This window comes from Folsomia candida, unplaced genomic scaffold (genome assembly GCF_002217175.1).
Source record: "Folsomia candida strain VU population unplaced genomic scaffold, ASM221717v1 Fcan01_Sc015, whole genome shotgun sequence".
NCBI classification, from domain to species: Eukaryota; Metazoa; Arthropoda; class Collembola; order Entomobryomorpha; family Isotomidae; genus Folsomia; species Folsomia candida.
Genome location: NW_019091207.1, coordinates 1,132,233 through 1,148,126, shown reverse-complemented (window position 1 = coordinate 1,148,126; position 15,894 = coordinate 1,132,233). Strand labels below are relative to the sequence as shown.

Genomic DNA, 15,894 nt, shown 5'->3' with positions numbered 1-15,894 from the left:
GGACATCGGATAACCTTGTGGACATTGGATAACTGTTGGGAAATTGGATAACTGTGGGGACATTGGATAACCGTGGAGATGTGGCATAACCGTGGGGACATTGCCCTTCTGTCCCCCCTCAGTTCCGCGGCCACTGTCCTCACTCCCGTCAAAATGCTAAAAGACTGTACTCCACCCAGCCACCGTAGTTGCGATTTATACGCCGTGAGCTACTCACTGCAATACTTCCTCCAGTAGCACCACCACTGATAAGAAATGTTTTTTGTCACGCTCGATAACAGGAACGAGGAAGTGCACTTGCCATTTCTCAGCCTGCTCTGGAGAGATCAATACAACCCGAAAAAGAATTAGAATCAGCGATAAGAATATCCATCCACTCCACCCACGCGTTGTAAACCCTTTGAAATTGTTTAAAACCATTAAGACGAATAAATCGCAGGGAAAGTAAAGTGTCTCCTGGCCGTTGATTTAGTACGATTTTCAATTTTATAATTAAATTTCCCTTCCTCAGTTTTACTTTACTCCCTCCTTGAAAACAAAACTATTCAAATTTAAAACGAGGACGGAGAAAGTCTCGCGGGGCAGGATTGAATTTTCTGAACGGGATGAAATCAACTGGATGGAATTTTCTAAAGTCGGCAGGCAGAGACAATCTGGGAGCAGATATGCTTCATCATTCTCGTCCTCCTGCTGCTGGAGAGAAAGGAATGCGTGTGCTTTCTCTCGGCAGCTTTCTCTCTCCCACTTTTACAAGTCACGTTGTGCTCCCTCCGTAAAACGTGGACGTGGACGGGGACGAGTGAGTGAGTGAAAGTCGCCTCTTTTTAAGCGCTGGGTGAAAGTTGAGGCTGTCTCGCTGGCTGTTTGACGGAAAGGAGACGACAAAAGAAAGAAGGTCCGTTTTAGTCGTGCTGCTTTCACCAGGAAGAAATGTGGCTGGTTGTGTCACGTTGATAAGCAGTGGCCGCGGAAGCGGAAATGTCCCCACGGTTATTGGATGCTTCAATCAATTGGCCATCTTATAAATAAATATAAACCCCTCTCTTCTCTGTCCTACAATTTTAATGTCCCCAGATGTCCCACTGCATCCGCGGCCATTGTTGATAGGACGGACCACTACTAAGATACGTTGAAGTTACGTCACTTTTGTCGTTGCAGCGCCCACGACTTTCTCTTCGTGTCGATTGCATAATAGGGATCGGAATTTGAGGCGACAAGTGCTCTCTCTAAGAATAGATTGAAAAGGAACAAATGAGTGTATTCAGGTACTGTTTGAGTTTCCAGTTTTGCGAAGAAATACAAACTCTTGTTGTTTGAATTTTTTTCGGAATTTCGCTGAATCGCAGGTTTGCGAGAAAATATAAACTTTCTGATCTGATTTTTTTGGAATTTCACTAATTCGTTGGGCGCGTATTTACAAAAAACTAATCAATTACCATATTTACTCACAGTAAATAGTCGCACCTCTGTCGTTGATTACTTCCTGCAAGGTTGATTAACTCGTGGCATGTACGCTATTTAATGCAGATAAATATTGTCTTTTGCCAAAAACCGGGTGCTAAATTAGAATTGGAGAGTTTCCTCCTTTTCCTCCTCATTGATCAGTGGCCGCGGAAGCGGTGAGGACATGTGGGGACATCAGTATTGTAGGATAGGGGAGGGAGGGGTTTATATAAGATGGGCAGATGATGGGGACATCGAACAACCGTGGGGACATTGCCCCTCTGTCCCCTTAAGCTTCCGCGGCCACTGTTCCTACCCCTCCTCCTCCTCTCATGCTGTTATATAAGTTAGTTAGTCGTATAGTTGGAGTAGAATTGAGTCGAGTGTGTCAGCGTGATTGAATTTATGACTCTTTAGTTGTTTTGGTTTGTAATAAAGTTGAGCTAATAAAATCAGCGAATTGGAAGGGACAGATAAAATTCCGTGTCTCCACGTTTCAGCCTCCGCTTCCTCGTCCTCCTCTTCGTGTGTGTAACACTTTGCAAGGTTTTTTTCTATCTGTGTATGCATCGTCGTTTTAGTATAAAATAAATAAAAATTGGCACTCGTGTACTTTTTATGTCTGTCTGAGGACACTTTACGAGTTACAATTTCAAAAAAGAAGGCTTCACTTTATTTTTATTGGGGTTATTTTGCAGAAAAAATATCCTACTGACCTTTAATTGCGGGCAACTACGTAGTGTAGGCAGTGGCCGCGGAGAGAGGGACAATGTCCCCACGGGTGTTCGATGTCTGCATCATCTGCCCATCTTATATAAACCCCTTTCTCCCCCATCCTACAGTGTTAAGGTCCCCTGATGTCCCCACTGCTTCCGCGGCCACTGTCTAGAGTTTGGGTAGCTGTTGTTCAGTCGCCGCGGAAAGATGGGGACAGAGGGACAATGTCCCCACAGTTATTCGATGTCCCCATTATCTGCCCATCTTATATAAACTCCTCCCTTCCCTATCCTACATTGTTAATGTCTCCTGATGCCCCCACAACTTCCGCGGCCACTGACCGTATATTTGTAACTTTCGCCCATTTAAAGCCTCTCTCCCTCTCTGATCTGCAGCAATTGTACTTTTGCACGAAATACGTAATTGCATTGTGAGAATTTAGTTACGTATGTTCATACAGTGAACGACAACCATTTGGGGACACAAGTCCTGATTTAGTTTGGGAATCTGGTTGGTTGGTGATTAATGTCGTGGGATTTTGGTGTGTCCAATTTCCCGTCTTCTTTCCCTTGTCATCAGTGCCCGCGGAGGCCGTGGGGACACCGGGGGTAATTAACAGGATAGGATAGATGAGCGAGGGGTTTATAATATAGGATTGATGCCGACATCGAATAACCGTGGGGATATTGTCCCTATGTCCCCACCCTTCCGCGGCCACTGCTTATTGTCATACGCAGGACAGCAGCAGAGCCTCGTCAACATGACATCATTATCCCTTGTCCACTGCTGCTAATACGGTTGTTACGACCGCGGAGGAATCCTCATCATCGTCACTCGTTAATACATACAAGACCATCAGTGGCCGCGGAAGCTGGAGGGGACATCTGGGGACATTAGCATTGTAGGATAGGGGGAGGGAGGGGTTTATATAAGATGGGCGGATGATTCGGACCTAGAATGAACGTAAGGTCATTGTCCCTCTGTCCCCATGCACGCTTCCGCGGCCACTGAACACCCACTATCACCCAATCCAATCCCCATTTCTGGGGTTGATTCAAACTTTCACTCGCAGAGAAAGCAGATGACAACTGGACATTTGATATCACCACATCAGTCAGATTTAGATTGGTTTGGGGATTTCTTGGAAGGGTGGCGTGGCAATAATACGCGGAAAAGGAAACAAAAGTAAACAGTAAATATTTGACGGAATGTCCACTCTTCTCGGGATGAGGAGGAGGATTATCGGGGTTAAAATTGTGCAATGTCCAACTGGGGAAATTGGTGGTGAGCGACAATAAAAGTGAAAGTTTTCTCGTTAAATGGACTTTCACTTTAACCATCATAATAATATGGGTACTTTGTTGGGCAGTGGGGGTAGTAATAATGATGGCCATTGTTAGTTGGTAATACAAATTAACGACGCATGTATTGTATGTTTTCTACGATGTGAGTCTATACATTGTAAATAAATGCTTTTCATGAAAATGTATTGGGAACAAGGTTTGTGGGAGGCTTTTCATTTACAGTGTTTCGGGTGAAAGTAAGTACTTGTAAGAAAGTGGGCTTTTTGTAGGTATTTTGACCTGCAAGAAATGCAAGGCGCGAGAAACGATGCCGCGCGGCACATACTTCATACGGTGGCTATGTGGCGCATATTTCTTGTACTTTCTCCCAGTTTCGCATATGAATTTCTTGCACTTTCTCCCAGTTTCTTGCACCTCGCATTTCTAGTAAGTTAAAAATATACCTAGAAAACCCGCAACAAATAAAATACTGATGCCCATTATTAAATACATTGGCGGCGGAAGCCAGAGAACAAGGGGACATTGAGAAAAATCGTATATTTTTAAGTTAATCCATAATGCTAATTTTCCACTTGAAGCGTGTGCCGCCACTGACTAAATCCTTTCCATGAAAATGTATCGTACGGAAGCAAGTTTTGTTTCTCTTTCCATTTAAATGAAAATGAAGTGACGAAGATGAACTAATGAAATATCTGGATGCAATTAATTGATTTCCCAGCAGAGCTTAAGCCAACTGTAGCAATGAGCATGGAGCGTTACGCAATTGTGACAAAGTGTGCTGTCACCGTGCCTCCTTTTTAATGGGAGTGCCGTGAATTGAATGCAAAATGTATGCACCACACTGTGTACATTTAGTTAGTAATCGTAATGTGAAATGGGATCATTTCCGGACCTAAATGACACAATCTTTTGGATGTTCAACTTAGTTGGCAATGGCAATCCACTTTCTCTCTGGGTATGAAAGTACGGGAGAAAATTTACTCGTGCCTCGGCCTGCAAAAGTCTGTAACATGAAGTGAAAGTAGTATCTACTCCGAAGCAGGGCTGGGCAAAATACAGTATTTTGAACAGCGTTATTAACAAGGTTTGTATTTTGTGGGCTGTTACACCCGTAAAAGGATGAGAATCTACGTGGAGAAAGCAACAGTCTTACGAAAATACAGGCTTTATGAAGAAATTGAGTTTTTATCACTGTCAAAGTTCTTGATTTTTTAAAAACTATTATAAAATACAGTGTTTTGCACTCTGCCCTTTACAGGATTTGGATTGTTAGGGTTGTCACACACAGGAAAACAGGAAAACAGGAAAATTTGCATCGAGAAGACAACAGTTTTACGAAAGTACAGTTTTTTTAAGAACTTAACTTTCTATCAGTGACCAAACAATTATATAAAAGAAATCGTGAAATAACATATTTTGGCCGCGATAAAAGGTTAATTTCTTGACAAAACCTGTTTTTTCGCACGACTGTTGCTTTCTCCATGTAAATTCTCGTCTTTTTGTGGGTGTGACACCCCTGGAAATCTAAACCCTTGAAAAAACGGAGCTAAAAATACTGTATTTTCACAAATTATTTTGCCCACCCCTGCCCCTCACTTCGTACACATGCAACAGACCGTCGTCATCACGTTGTGCTGCTAGAAGTCATTTGCTTTCTCCTCCTGAGCTGAAACTGGCCGGGTAAAGGCAAGGCTGTGGAAAATGGGATTTTCTATTTGCTTCAAATCACTAACACTAACCCAGCAACGGCAATTCTGCATTCAGGATTTGGACCAGACCATCATGTACGCCACCCTCATCACTGGGCTGCGTGTGCGATTTGCACCAGTGTCCCATTCTATTCAGGACATAATCGTTTCATGATTATTATGGCGTGTCTATCCCGTTTTGTACTTGGAGGATTGGGTGGTGCGCTTGACATCTCTTTTCTCTGATTCTGTGGTTGTGGTCGGCCTGTGGAGATCCTACGTCTTTCTCTCACCAGGCATTCCATCCCATCGCGATACATTTACTGATGCTTAAACTGTTTTATGCACCATTTTATTTCGCGAGAAATCTTTGTTTTGTACGGAATTGTGTGCAGTATGAAGGAGCAGAATTATGCAATTGATAAAGCGTAAAATAAGGAATTTTGCAGGGCGGTTTGATAGATATGTAAGGAAGTAGTGTTTGTTCAGCTAGTAAAGATTTTCGTGTCTGATAGCTTGAAATTTGTGATTTTGTGTACATAAAGATTTCGTCAGAATATTGAGATGGTCTATTTCTAGTTTTCGAGATGATAGCCAAATATGCGAATTTTGGTGTGAATTTTGAGAAGTTTTTTAATACTGTGATTATATTAGTTTCATGATAACAATTGTTAGAAAGTAGCCAAATTGTGCGAATCTTTTGCACCTTTTAAAATAATGTTTAATACTACGATTAGATTAGTTTCATGATAACAATTGTTAGATATGTAATAGCCCAAATGTGCGAATTGCTTGCGAATTTTGATAAATTTTTCAACTAGATTAGTTTCATGATAACGTTCGTTTCAGATATTTACTAGAATTTTCAGAAATTAGTTTTGATTCACTATACGTAAATATGTTCCGGAGGTAAGAGGAATTAAATTGGCGAATGGTAGAAATTTCAAATCCAGAAAAAAACATGTTTTCTCCGAAAAGTAGTCATTACTTCCGGTTTCATCCAGGTAACACAAACACCCCCACATAATTCAAGAGAAAACAAGCCAACATACCATAAATTAATTGTAGTCAGGCAATATTTGCGGTTTTTGTTGCAGGTGGTGGTACTGCCACTACTTCCTGGTCCGTACATATACTTAATTTGGATTCCGATCTATCTATATAGCGTAGCTACTACTGCAGATTTTATTTGTCTGTTTGGTCAGCTCAGCTCTGGTGGCACTATCCGCGAGATAAAATAACGCTCTTGTTCACAGCCTGCCGGATGACACACAGTCGAGCTTTCTCTGTACACACACAATGCAAGTCTTCTACACAATGAAGCCGTTGTTGTTATCGTGAGTCACTTTTCTTTTAAGAATGGCTGCGAGAACGGCACAGAACATTGCGACGAGTACGAGTAATCCCAAAACGACGTGGTCAAAAATCATTAAAACTGTTGGAGGCATTATCTCCTATATCCGAGTCTCTCTTTTCCTCTCGCGTCCACACAATAACAAAGATTTTAGCAGCACAGATTTTATCTAGGTATGAATTTGACTTTCACCACTAGTTTCCTCCTTTATGAACTCGTTACTTTCACCGCAGTCTCATATCAGAGAGATCAAAGCTCCAGAAGAGTCTGGGAATTTGCTGGGTACAACAAAATTCAACAGGAGAGAAAGTTGAGGTTCGTGCTCGGTGACAATTTCTCTCTACTTTCTTTTTGCCCCAATGAGTTATGGCTGTTTCTGATTTCTTGTTAATTGTAGTTTTTTTTGGGAGGGAGAGAATTCTTAGAGAAAGTTTTTGGGTTGCGTGCCGTTTTCTTTCCTCCTCCTCCAATTGTGTCGATAGTAATGATTTCTATTTTTATTTCGGGGGGAAGAGAAAGCTGTGAAAAATGGTCGTTGGAAAATGGAACGATTTCCTGGAGCGGTATGTGTAGTAGAATTTCCTCGAACCACGAACAGGACAGGGTCGCTTTCTCACCGTGCTAATGGTTTGGTTTTTGTGGGAGAGAGAAAGCAGAAGAGCGGTATCGTCTTGTCTTCTGTCAGTATTGTATCTCGTGGTTTAGTCTGACAGGGTGTGAAGTATGTAATGTAATGTAATTCCCGTGATAAAATAATGGGAGAAAGTGTGCCCACTTCTAATTCCAATCCAAAATGAGAAACAACACGCTCACTCACTTGGAGTCCGTGATTTTTCTGAGTTTGATCTTAATTCTCTTCATTAACGGGAAGGAAGGGAGAAAGTCTGAGGATGAAATATGTACTTGGGGGAAACTTTTTGTCGAAATATGGAGGATCAAAGTTTTGTGTATTTTGTGTTCTCAGGGAGGAATTTGTAAAGTAGGAAATGAACCTTATTTCTGGGATTTCCTTTACTTTCGCTTCGGGGGCGTATTTTTATTGGGCCCAGATTTTCTATTTTTGTCTTCTGTTTTAAAAAATTTGTCTCGTTTTGCCTGCCTGATTTTGATGAAGTAGAGGAGAGAGAGACAAGTAGTGAGTGGAGTGGGAGAGGAGAGAAGAAACCGGGTTCTGTAGATTGTGAAAGTTCTCACGAAACTGGGGGAAAGCGGGGAGAAAGCACGTCCCTAAAAGGGAAGAGAAAGTTGTGTTTCGGATTCAGCGAGTGAGTGAGAACATGCGAAACATGGGCAAATATAATACTTTCCATCCCTTATGAAGGAACGGACGGGCGGTGTATTAAACCAGCATACGTTGGTCCACGTCCAACTAGTAAGTAAGTTAGTAGATGGCTAAAGGTGGCTGGTGGTGGTACGGGTTGCTGCTATTATTATTATGATTATTATTGTCAAGGGTATGAATCATACTGCACAATTCGTCGCGTTTCTTGAGTGTCATCATGCAATGCGGGGCTGTTTTGAATAATAAATTTGATTTAGGCGGAGGAATGCGGATTACTGGAAGTTGATGTAACGGTTAAATAGCCACGATGTATGTATGTTTAGGGGGAAATGGGAAATGTGAGACGCGCCGTTAAAATGCAATTTGCTATGTTTTAATTCTATTTAAGTATATTTCGTATGTTACAAATGGGTAGACTTTCACTGCTCAGGGTAGAATTTTTAAGCATCAATTGTGTTATGTTACTGGATGGATTTATTTTTAGAATTGCATAAATTACGGCGCATTGCAGAACTTTAAAGTGTTTTAAATTAATGGTCTGTGAAAAAGGGAAGAAAAACAGTTTATGATAATGTTTTAGGTAAAAAATAAATAGGAAAAGGGCCCTTTTAAGCTAAGCAGGGGCCGCGGAAGGGTGTGGACAATGTCCCCACGGTTATTCGAAGTCCCCATCGTCTTTCCATATTATGCAAACCCTTCCCTCCCCTATCCTACAATGTTAATGTCCCCCCGATGTCCTCACGGCTTCCGCGGCCACTGAAGCTAACGTGGGGACAATGGACAATCGTGGGGACAATGTCCCCACGAATATATGTTCGACGTCGACATCATCATCTGCCAATCTCATATTATAAACCCCTCGCTCTTCTATCCTGTTAATGTCCCCCGATGTCCCCACAGCTTCCGCGGCCACTGAAGCTAATGTACGTATGCATGAGCAGAATAGCATAAAATTTATCGAGGACTTGCCCGTATTAATAAATCCGTCCTGCAGAATCGGTTTATTCAGTTCATATTGTTTCATTAGCTCGAAATCTCTCTGACGCATGTATGGATACGTGTGTAGACTATAATATTTATGAAATTGGTGTCGTAATAAACCTAATAAGCGGAAGTTATTTTAGGATAAATAAGAAAATTGAAAGTTGGGGTTGGCACTAAATTTGATTTTCTCTCTCGAGGAGGAGCGAAGAAGGAAAGGAGTGCAACATGCTCACGGAGAAAGTCTACTTACTAACCCAACCTTGAAACTTTCTATTTTAGCGCTGATCTATTTTCGTCTTGTCGAAGGATTTTAGTAGCCATATTAGACGAGCTTTCTCTCTCCGCTTAGGGCTTGTGGATTCAAAGTGGTGGTGGTGGTACTGGGAAACTTTGTGTAATATTTTCTCCCCTAAATTCTACCATGATAAGTGTCTTCCTCCTTCGTTGGATAGCTGCAGTGTATAAATTTCTGGGGCGAGAGATGATTCTGGTGCAACAATCTTTACCCGGTTGTCTGGTAGTGGTGGTGATGATGATGATCCTTTTTTAAACATTGCAGAACTGGTATTATTACCACAGTGCCACAAATTATGTGAAGTTTTAAAGTTGAGCGTTCCAAAAACGGTGTACGAATAGTCAATTTGCAAAGAGTGTACAAATAGTGAATTTGCAATGCACTATATATAATAAATACAACAAGGGAAGTTAGTTTTTATGTAGTTTGCATATTTACAAGACAATTATTGCAGAAAACTGGTATTCCTCCCGTTCCTGAAAACGTAAAACATTCCCGCAAAATCCATTCCTGACCGGAGTGACCGGCGCGGTAATAATAGTTATTACCGTTTGGTAACGTTGTAGTGCATAATGAGGAACTTAACTCAGTAACAAGCTACGACCAATCCGGGAGGAACTTACCACCAAATCAATACCATGTAGTATAGAGTGTATAGATTACCAGCTATTTTTACATTATACAAAAACTAACTTCCCGTCAAGTACACTATTTTTATCCGTACGGATAAAAACATTTAAATATTTAGCTAATGAAGAGATGGAGAAAGTCAGCCTGAAATTTCAGAAACTATGAGATTGTCGAATCAGGAGCAGAGTGATCAAGGAGTCAGAAAACGGAGAATGCATATTATTTATCTACGTTCTTCTTCTAGCTGTTCTCGTTGGAACAATCATCTTTATTTTATTTGATGGGCATTCCCTCTCCTCTCTGGCATTGATTTCATTTGGTTTTGGAGAAAGTCAATATTAGGCCAGGAAAAGCAGAGATGGATGAAATGTAGTGTAAACCAAGCAAGTGTACGTAAGTACGAACAAGGAAGTGAGTGAGTGGTGGTGGTGATGGTCTGGTGTTGCGTCCTCCTTTGGTGAACGTGAGACCACCATTTTATTATATTCCATTACTTACAGATTCTGTGTCCAGTGGCCGCGAAAGCCGGGGGGACATGTGGGGGCATTAATATTGTAGAAATAGGGGGAGGGAGGGGTTTGCAAGATGGGCAGATGCTTGGGACATCGAATAACCGTGGGGACATTGTCCCCTTCCGCTTCCGCGGGCACTAATTCTGTGTTCACTACGGGAAAGTATTGTAAAATAACTGGCTGGATAGGATAGACTTAAATTCAAAATCTGACTGCTTTTAAGTTTATTACGGGTGATTATGAGATTTTCAGAACAGCGCCGTAGCACACGTTATCACAAATAACATTTATTGCACCATTTAACACTAGTTTATTTTATTTTGGCGTAAAAATCATTCAATTACCTAAATTCTTGACCAGAATTGAATAATTTAAACGCCAAAATAAAATAAACGAGCGTAAAATAATTGGATAATTCGGCACCATTACGGCGCTGGTTTCTCGGCTCTGTCACATGATCAGCAGATTGAGTAGAGCGGAAGATTTTTTATCCTATTCAGCCAGTTATTCTACAATAGCTGGAGCGACGAAGGGCCAAGAAATTATGTGCAGTGGTCGCGGAAGCTGTGGGGACATTATCGGGGGAGGGAGGGGTTATACAAGATAATGAGGACATCGAACAACCCTGGAGACATTGTCCCCCTGCGTCCCCTCAAGCTTCCGCGGCCACTGATTCCATGTTCAATACGGGGAAAGTAGCTTGCGTTAGAGCGACGAAGGGCCAAGAAGGGCGGAATCCTTAACCAACTTTGGAGGCTGAAAAGTACGTTGTGCGAGCGAGCTGCTTCTGGTGAAGGAGAAAGCGAGAGGAAATTGCCAAGTCATAGTTGAGACTGGAGATTCCGAGTCTAAAGACTAAATGCGATTTGTTACCGGGAACTTGTTGGATGCCTGCTTGTTGGTATTCCTCTCTTCTCCTCTCTTCTCTCTCCTCCTCCGTTGGTTTTCAGGACTCGCTATGAATTTCCGAAACGCGTTGGTTTGCGAGTGGAGGATATTTTCCTCTACAAATGATAAATGATAAGCGATTGCCTATACATACTTGGTCGCAAAGTAGTCAATACTTCATCCTCTCTTTTACCGATCAGTTTACATTTTAAATTACCTTCGTTCCACACACATATGTATGTTTCGTGTATGTGTGTAACTTTGTTAGGGCCGCGGAAGGTGTGGGGACATGAGGGGACATTAACCTCTTGGCTAACAAACTACACACATTTGTGTAGCAGATTATTTTGGGTGGAGGGCCAAGTACACAAATGTATTTATACTGCATAAATTACCTTGATGCCAAAATTTCTCAAAAAAGCGAAAATTTATTTGCTATTTTGCGGAAAATTCGATAGTAAAAAGTGGATTTTTGTCGATATTTTTCTTCTGAAATTTTGGGATTTTCCCTATACCGACCAATGTTAAAAAGTGGATTTTTGGTATTTTTCGTCAAAAAAACTCAACAATTGGAAACCAATTGAAATTTTAATTGGTTGCTTTCAGGTATAATTATAAAATCAGTATGGCACTGAAGGGATATTTTATTAAAAAATTAGTAGTTAACATTGCAGGATAGGGGAGGGAGGGGTTTATATAAGATGGGGAGATGATGGGGACATCGAATAAGCGTGGGGACGAAGTCCCATCGCTTCCGCGGCCATTGTTTGTTATGCGGATGATGTTTACGGAGAAAGCAAGCGGCATATGACAAACACTTGTATGCGTACAAAATTTACATAGATAAATTCGAATTTGAATTTCCCTCGTTCTTTTTCAGATTTGAAAATAAGTAAGTAGATTCTTGAAATTAAATCAAATAAATTTGCGATTTTATTGCGAATCTGGGTATCAAAATGAGCCAATAAGTAAGTTTATAACTCGCTGGCACATGATGGAGAAAGAAAGAAAGAATGAAAAATTCAACCCAACTTTTACCTGCGGTTCTCATCAAAAAGCATTTCCGTTTGGACTGAAATATTCCGAATTCTGTCCAAATTCAATACTTTTCCCGTTTCGAACTGCATAATCACGCATTATTTATTCCAACCGGGACAGGAGTGAGTCCGACTTGGGGGAGGTATGTGCATCTAAATATTTAGCTGTATGGTTGAATTGTGTGCTCTTCTTCCTGCTTTTGACTACTGAAATTCCGTTTTACAAGACTTGCACAATATTTGAATGCAGAAAGATGAACTTTTTTTCTCCCTGTAATCTTGCTGCACATGAAATTCTACTTTTTTCCACCGCAGAGTTTTTTTAGTTTATGTAGTGAAGGGAGGAATATTGAGGAGGACGTGGTTATATAATATCCTGGAAAAAGAGGCGGAATACATAAGTTTGCAATACATTTTAAAACGCATTGCATTAGTGTTTCGGGTGAAAGTACATAACCACTGCAAGAAATACGGGAAAGAAAGCGGTTTCTTGCAGCTATTGCAAGAAATGCAAGAAATCACGCTCCTCCGCTATACTTCGTACATATTTATTTTTAGGACTTTCTCCCACTTTCTTGCACCTCGCATTTCTAACACGTTTTTTGGTCTCCAGTGGAAGAAATGTGGTAAACCCGCAAGAAAGTCGTACATATATTGGAGCTATTCTGACGACCTGCAAGGAATGCAAGGCGCTAGAAACAACGTCGCGCCGCTATACTTCATACGACGCGTCGCTAAACAGCGCATATTTCTGGCACTTTCTACCAGTTTTGCGCACCTCTCAATGTCTTGCAATTCTTTTCTTACAGTGCACGAAATGTAGCAAACTAACAAGAAACCAAACCCTGAATAGCACATATGTATATACATATACTTTAGAACGCACATATAAGTCCACGTGGGATATTACATTACCTAACCAGCCCAAATCAAATTTTGGGCTTGATTTATCCACCTTGTGGGAAGATGCTGTCTGACTACTGCCCACAATGGATTAGTTCTTGCTGAATCTGGTTTAAGATTATTTCGGATAAGATTCAACAACTGAAATTTAGCAAGAACTTGAGACTGAGAGGTTGCGTGTGATAAGAAATGCAGGGCTGGATTGGTACTCCCTCTTATTTCATACACTTTGGTTGATCTGTATTTAGAGATTCAATTACATTTAGGATGCTCAGAGCCTTATTTATCCATTAGTTACAATTAAATACATACATGAATTAGTTTTAAGCCTCGAGTTCAATTAAATATGTATTTGCATACGTATAAGATGTGGTACATAGAAAAAAGTAGAGTTTTATTACTAAAGATTATATAATTATGCACAGTCGCCGCGGAAGCCGTGGGGACACGTGGGGACATTAACATTGTAGGATGAGGAACGGAGAGGTTTGAATAAGATGGGCAGAAGATGGGGACATCGAATAACCTTGGGGATATTGTCCCTCTGTCCACACCCTTCCGCGGCCACTGAGCATGCAGCACTACCAAAACTAAAAATAGTTATGTAAGCAGGAAACAAGCGAAGGTATAATACTTACGTAATCATATTCTCCCCATCGTGGCCGTGTTATTCAATTATATTTGAGAACAGTGGCCGCGGAAGGGTTTGGACAATGTCCCCACTGCTATTCGATGTCCGCATCATCTCCCCATCTTATATAAACCCGTCCCTCCCCTATCCTACAATGTTAATGTCCTCAGATGCCCCCACACCTTCCGCGGCCACTGTTTGAGCCAGCTAATGTCTGATATCTTCCGAGATTGAATACTTACTTTATCGGTTTTTTGACGAGCCTCATAAAGTGAAAGCACTCTTTTCATCTTGAAACTGGTGTGTCTTGCTGGGGGCGAAATATGTAGAAAAAAAGAAGAATCTGACTCATTTAAGTAACTAGAATTCCTAAACGACTCAAGTCAAATAGTGAAATCCTTTTTTCATGCAAGATAAGCAATTATTATTCTTCCCCGCTAAACGAGTGGAATGGGAAATTAGGTAAATTTGCATAAGCCTCACTCTCTTTTTTCCCACTTTTCAGTTAAAAAAAGTAAGTAAAGTAAAATGTAAAGAGTAAAAGTAAAAGAAGCTTTTCGTAAAGTTAAGTGGACGAGGGGAAAAAATGTGGAGAGAGGCGGAGTCGAATAGGATACATTTGGCTAGCAGAAAATATTTAAACCAGAAGAAGAGAACAGACATTTACATACATCTTAAAACTTGAGTAAATATCTGGGTGCTGGTGCTTGCTTAAATAGTCAAAGTGTTAGAGGTGAGCCAGATGCTGAGTTGAGCCGAGTTTGGTCAGGCTCGGTTTAAGTGGGCTTGAACGGGGCGAGCTTATTTGAAGCGAGTTTGAGCGAGGCGAGCTTTATGCGATTCGAGCTTGAGTTAGCCGAGATTTTTCGACCTCTTTTTTAGTCGAGCTTGAACATACCTGGCTTTTTGTTATTCGAGCTTGAGTGAGCAAGCTTTTTCGAGCCTTTTTCTAGTCGAGTTTGAGGGTGCCCAGCTCTTTGTGATTCGAGCTTGAGCGATTCTAGCTATTTCGAGCTTTTCACGAACCGAGGTTTAGCGAGTCAAGCTTTTTCGAGCTTTTCGCAAACGAGCTTGAGCGAGTAAAGATTTTTCGAGCTTTTCACGAACGAGCTTGACCGAGTCTAGCTTTTTCGAGCTTTTCGCAAACGAGCTTGAGCGAGTAAAGATTTTTCGAGCTTTTCACGAACGAGCTTGAGCGAGTCTAGCTTTTTCCGAACTTTTCACAAAACGAGCTTTAGCGAGTCTAGCTTTTTCGAGCTTTTCACAAAACGAGCTTTAGCGAGTCTAGCTTTTTCGAGCTTTTCACAAAACGAGCTTTAGCGAGTCTAGCTTTTTCGAGCTTTTTACGAACGTGAACGTTTTTATTTTATCGTAAGCCGAGCATTTTAAACCCGCTGCTCGCCTCACCCCTACCAACTCTCCATCTAAACCTTGATAGCTCTAGCTCTTCTTTGGATAATGAATACGTACAAAATAATTTTACCAACTGGAGCAAATCCCACCCAACCACCACAGACAGAACTTACTTACTCCGAGGATTACATAGCTTTTAGAGCGGCGAGACAATTTGGACTAATTGCGTAAGAAAGGATTTCTTTTGTCTCACATTTCTTCAAGTGTCATCTCATAAATATTTGCCACCCGCTGTAAATAAATATGCATGTATATGATTCATTTTTTGTAGTACATAAATTGCACCACAAAGATCATTTCTCACCATATGTAAGCAGAATTTATTTGTGTACATATCATGCTTACTTCTAATACGCAAAATAGTCGAATTTTGCACGTTTTTCGCGAGAGGAATGCTCTTTGTTAAGTATAAAATGATGGGAATACGAGTCGTAAAAGTAAGCCCTTCCATTTATTTGGAATACATTAACCTTAACCAGTCTACCAGCCAGGTTGGTGGGACAGTGGCCGCGGAAGGGTGGGGATAGAGGGGGACAATGTCCCCACGGTTATTCGGTATCTCCATCTTATATAAACCCCTCTCTCCCCTATCCTACAATGGCAATGTCCCCACAGCTTCCGCGGCCACTGTGGTGTGTCGGAGAAGGAGGAAGAATGGACGGTGGGAAAGAAGGCAGGAAACACAAATGCCTTCAATTTCTCCCAAATCTCTTTATCCTCTACTCTCATTTTACTTACGCATTCCTTTTAACTGTCTTGTTTAGCAGGGCACAGTGGCCGCGGAAGGCGTGGGGACATTGCCATTGTATCGGT

The 15,894-nt window shown here is 41.3% G+C and overlaps 1 long non-coding RNA gene across 1 annotated transcript in view; it reads right to left on the bottom strand.

Annotated features, from left to right (window-relative positions):
- LOC118437678 overlaps positions 1–7,687 on the bottom strand; it is a 28,314-nt gene extending 20,627 nt beyond the window's left edge. Inside the window, exon 1 of the long non-coding RNA XR_004836274.1 lies at positions 6,205–7,687. This is a non-coding gene — a long non-coding RNA (uncharacterized LOC118437678). The remainder of the gene's footprint in view (positions 1–6,204) is intronic.
- Positions 7,688–15,894: the final 8,207 nt, after the last annotated feature.